The sequence below is a fragment of the Hevea brasiliensis genome, chromosome 8, assembly GCF_030052815.1.
Source record: "Hevea brasiliensis isolate MT/VB/25A 57/8 chromosome 8, ASM3005281v1, whole genome shotgun sequence".
Taxonomy (NCBI): domain Eukaryota; kingdom Viridiplantae; phylum Streptophyta; class Magnoliopsida; order Malpighiales; family Euphorbiaceae; genus Hevea; species Hevea brasiliensis.
In genome coordinates this window covers 61,998,304-62,004,303 of record NC_079500.1, presented here as the reverse complement: position 1 = coordinate 62,004,303, position 6,000 = coordinate 61,998,304, and positions in this window count along the sequence as shown.

Here is a 6,000-nt window from a genome sequence, read left to right as displayed (position 1 = left end):
TATTTCTTTTATCTCAACCTTTGAAAATACTAAAAAATTATTGTGGATTTGAGTTGACAAATGTTGAGAAACATATTGTGTTGATTAAATGTTGGAGTTTGAGATTGAGAAATATATTTAAAGTGCTTTTTACTGGTTTTTGAAGAACTGTTTTATTCAAAATACAGATGGCACTCCGCCAAAATTTTTATAGAAATTACTAATAATTCAAATGTGTTAGCTGTTTCACTTCAGTTCAAAAAAATTTTTAACACCTGTAAATATTGCTCACCACTGTAAAAAGAAGTAAGAAAAGTTTTAAAATCTCTCGTAGTGTATTTAATGGGTTATCAGTAGATGAAGTTGGTAATTCACTTAGTATACTACGGGATCATGTTATGCCTTACATAGGGGTATGGTAGGACATGTTTAAGTGGTATCAGAGCTAGTTTTTAAATTCTGTTTTCACTTGTAATTTGAATATTCTTTCTTTATAGTACAATTGCTCAATGTCATTGTTTGATACATACAGTACATTACATTATAAATATGCACTAATGGGAGGAAATCTGCTTATGTTATTTGTTCAGGAGGTTTAAGATCCTCGCATTGACTATGGAAGAGGGTGATCGTTCAGTCGATCAATCTATAGAGGCTGAGGTACAAGGGGATGCCCCAGCCCTACACAATGTATGTGGATCAGCAGCACCAGCCCCCTCAGTACCGCAGTTTCCTACTCAGTTCGCTCAGCAGATGGCTGCAATATTTCAACAGATGGCTAGTAATGTGCCTACTCAAGTCCCACTACAAACACCAGTGGTACAACCACAGTCTTCAGCTAGGCAGTATGACAAACTGATGAAATATGGGGCTACTGAGTTCAAGGGGACAGTAGATCCTCTAGAGGCAGAACAGTGGTTAGAGAGAATAAATAGGGTGTTCAAGAAGTTACATTGTACAGAGGAGCTCAGGTTTGAATATTTAGTATCTCTGCTATAGGGGGATGCATATGACTAGTGGAAAACCATTCCCCATAGTCTGGTAGAACCTTCAGTGCTAACATGGAATGATTTTCTATGGGAGTTCAGACAAAAATATGTCCCTGATGCTTATGTGGACCAGAAGCTGCAAGAGTTCCTAGGTCTGAAACAGGGGAGTAGATCGATGGCTGAATATGAAAGGGAATTTTCCCGCCTGAGCCATTATACAGTAAGTCTACTTGCTACCAGCAGGGAGAGATGTAAGAGGTTTAAAACAAGTTTGAAGCCCAGTATCAGATTACAAGTGGTTGGATTCAAACATAACAACTTCTCTGAACTTATTTCTCAAGCACTAGAATTAGAAAGAATTGAATCTGAAGCGGCACCTGAGAAAAAGAAATAAGAGAACACAGAAATAGAGGGAAAGTCAGTATAACAGAGTTCCAGTGGTCCTACTGGAAAGAGGAAGAGCCATGAGGGACACAGCAGAGGTGGTAAGAAGTCTGGTAGGGGAAGATATTCAGGACAGAAACCTCCTTTATCTCGTCAGCAGAGTACCAGAAGTTCCTACACTCCCCGCCAATGTGAAACTTGTGGAAGAAATCATGGGGGGGTATGCTACAAGGCTATTGGAGCCTATTATAACTGTGGAGGCACATGACACTTTGCCAAGGACTACACCAGTACTCGCAGAGTTGGACCACCTCCTACTACTGCTGAAGGGTCAGTTCAGAGCCCTGTCACTAGAGGTTCACAACCGCCTAGCAGAGGTAGAGGCAGGGTAGAGGTAACCCAGCAGGCAGCTAAGGCACAGTGAATCAATTAATTAGAGCAATGCAGTGCTTCAGTCAGAGTCTATGCAATGAGACAGAGAGAAGAGGCCGAGACATCTGATATTGTGGCTGGTACCTTCTCAACTTTTAATCAAGATGTTTTTGTGTTATTTGAATCGGGTTCTACCCATTCTTATGTGAGTGCTAGCATCATTGATTGCATTGCTGTTCCATGTACAAAAATGGACTTTGAGGTGCTAGTAATAAGTCCGCTAGGACAAGAGGTCAGGGTTAATAGAAGTATAGGGATTGTCCTTTGGGGATCCAAGGACATATTTTTCTGTCTGATCTCATTGAAATGCCCTTCAGAGATTATGATATCATCTTGGTCATGGATTGGTTAGCCAGGCATCATGCCATGATTGACTGTAGATTGAAGATAGTCACTTTTGGTCTCCCTCAGTACAGTGATGTGTTAATACATGGGGAGAGGTAGCTATTGCCATCAAACGTCATTTTGGCTACACTAGCCAGAAAAATGATCAGACAGAGGTGTGAAGCATATTTGGCACATGTGGTAGACACTCAAGTGGGGAGTCCAGCATTGAGGGACATCCCTACAGTATATGACTTTTCAGATGTGTTTCCTAACGGATTGCCAGGATTACCTCCAGAAAGAAAGGTGCAGTTTGAAATTAATGTTCTGCCTGGTGTGGATCCAATCTCCATAACACCATATAGAATGGCACCAGCAGAGATGAAGGAGTTGAAGATACAGTTGCAAGAACTACTTGAAAAGGGCTTCATTCGCCCTAGTGTGTCACCTTGGGGAGCGCCAGCATTGTTCGTTAAGAAGAAAGATGGCACTCTTCGCTTATGTATTGACTACCAGCAGTTGAATAAGGTGATAATAAAGAACAGATATCCATTGCCTCACATTGATGATCTGTTTGATCAGTTGAAGGGCGCAGTTGTATTCTCCAAAATTGATTTACGATCTGGTTGTGCAAGAGCAGAGTATTCCAAAGACTGCTTTCAGAACTCGGTATGGCCACTATGAGTTTCTGGTAATGCCATTTGGGTTAACTAATGCTCCAACTGCTTTTATGGATCTGATGAATACTATCTTCAGACTATATCTCGACCCGTTTTGTGGTGGTGTTTATTGATGATATTTTGATATATTCGAGGAATGCAGAGGAGCATGACAGACATCTGTGGATTGTACTGCAGACTCTAAGGGAGAAACAGCTATACGCTAAATTGTTGAAATGTGAATTTTGGCTAAAAGAAATCTCCTTTTTGGGACATGTTGTGTCAGCTGAAGGGATCAAGGTAGATTCCAGCAAGGTAGAAGTTATCCTTAATTAGAAGCCACTAAAGAATATCACAAAAATTCACAGTTTTCTGGGTTTAGCTGGATATTACCATTGATTTGTGAAAGGATTTTCTATGTTAGCTTCTCCACTGACCAAGCTGCTTCAGAAAGATGTAAAATTTCAGTGGACAGATAAATGCCAGTAGAGTTTTGATGAGTTGAAGAGGTGTTTGATTGAACCTCCAGTCCTTACTTTACCTACCATGGGTAAAGAATACACAGTTTATAGTGATGCTTCTCACAATGGGTTAGGCTGTGCACTAATGCAAGATCGGAATGTCATTGCTTATGCATCAAGCCAGCTGAAACCACATGAGAGGAATTACCCAACACATGATTTGGAGCTAGCAGCTATTGTTTTTGCTCTGAAGATTTGGAGACCCTATTTGTATGGGGAGAAATGTTACATTTAAACAGATCACAAGAGCTTGAAGTACTTAGGCACCCAGAAGGAATTGAATTTGAGGCAGAAGAGATGGTTAGAACTGATTAAAGAGTATGATTGCTTAATAGACTATCAGCTAAGGAAAGCAAATGTGGTGGCTGACTTCTTAAGTCACAAGACTATGGCAAGTCTCTGAGTTTCTCCTTTGTCCATGGTACATGAGTTGAAAGCATAGCATGCCAGTTTGGAGATTGATGATGAGGGACAGACAATAGTTGCATGGCATGTACAACCAGTGTTGATTGATCAGATCAGAATGGTTGCTCAGAGTGATGATAAATATCAGAAGCTACTGAAAGAAGTCCAGCAGGGCACGAAACCTGAATTCTCTATGAGAGATGATGGTTTACTACTACATCAGGGTAGAATGTGTGTTCCTAACGATGTGGAATTGAGACAAATCATTATGAAGGAAGCACATGAGTCTCCTTTTGCTATGCATCCTGGTGGAACTAAAATGCACAGAGGGCTGAAAGAGCATTACTGGTGGATGGGTATGAAGAGGGATATAGCTGAATTTGTTTCCAAATGCCTAATTTGTCAGCAAATAAAGGCAGAACATCAAGTTCCAGCTAGTTTGTTACATCCTTTGCCATTACCAGAGTGGAAATGGGAACGGATAACTATGGATTTTGTTACGGGACTTCCAAGGACACAGAATAGTCATGCAGTATGGGTTATTGTTGACAGACTGACTAAGTCTACTCAATTTTTGCCAGTCCAGATGGACTATAGCCTGGAGAAATTAGCCAGATTGTACATAAATGAGATTATAAAACTGCATGGAGTGCCAGTATCAATTGTATCTGACAAAGATCCTAGGCTTACTTCTAGATTCTGGGGTAGTCTTCAGAGAGCCCTAGGAACTAGATTAAACTTCAGCACAGCATTCCACCCATAGACAAATGGCCAGTCTGAGAGGGTAATTCAGATATTGGAGGATGTGCTACAGGCTTGTGTGATTGAGTTTGAAGGTAGTTGGGATACACACTTGCCTTTGATTGAGTTTGCTTATAACAACAGCTACCAATCAAGCATTGGGATGCCTCCATATGAAGCTTTGTCACACCCTACCCCTTTGTAAGGCATAACATGATCTCGTAGTATACCTAATGAATTACCAACTTCTTCTACTGATAACCCATTAAATACACTACAAGGGATTTTAAAACTTTTCATACTTCTTTTTACAGTGGTGAGCACTATTTATAGGTGTTAAAAACTTTTTTTGAACTAAAGTGAAATAGTTAACGTATTTGAATTGTTAGGAATTTTTGTAAAAGCTTTGGCAGAGTGCCATCTGTATTTTGAATAAAACAGTTCTTCAAAAACCTATAAAAAGCACTTTAAATATATTTCTCAATCTCAAACTCCAACATTTAATCAACACAATATGTTTCTCAACTCAAATCCATAATAATTTTTCAATATTTCCAAAGGCTGAGATAAAAGAAATATAGTACAAATTTTACAAGCTAAAATAACTCACAATTTATTTTACAACTTCAATGTACAATTTTAGTTTATAACTGCTCAAAACCAAGAACACTATATACATATAGTGAACAAACATTACAATACAAAATGCAAAACACGGTATACTCAATATACTCAATGATCTCTCACTGAAGCACTAGCAGCCTAGTTTATTGCCCTGTCAATCTGTCTACTTGCGACAACAATGAAAAGCTATCGCTGAGACAATGTCTCAGTGGTGCACAACATTAACCAAATACAACTTTAAATCACAAATCATAGGTCATATAAATAATCGATACTAAAAACCATAGTTAAATTCAAAAGATAATAAATGTTAATAAGAATTTAAACTCCATTTTACAATATCACAATAAATCTCAATGAATCAAAACATAGTTAAATTCAAAAGACAGTGAATGTCAATAAGAATTTAAACTCCATTTCACAATCTCACAATGCATATTAATAAATCACACACAGCTTAATCATGTTCCAAAGTTCAATACGTCCCAAAAGCCGATGGCTAATGAGGAATTCAATTCGTCCCAAAAGCCGATGGCTAATGACGAATAACATAGCTTACTAGCAAAAATATGAGTACTCATTCTATTCGTCCTCAATAGGCACACACCTCAACACTTCAGCCAGAGAGGAAATTCAATTCGTCCCACTAGACAAGCTAGTGAGGAATTCATTCAATATACATGATAGCTGTCATTTCAAACCATTTACAATGCTTTTTAATCAATAAGTATCCATCAAATATCATTCAAACAATTTTTCACAGTTTCAAACCATTTACAATACTTTTCAAGCAATAAGTATCCATTCAAACACATTTCCACAATTTAAAACAATAATATACAAATAGTCATAATTTATTTCAAAAACCTCTGATAACTGTCTCTTGGCTCTGACTCAGTGTTTCCTTCCCTTTCCCTGAGTCTTTGCTAACTGAGAAACACA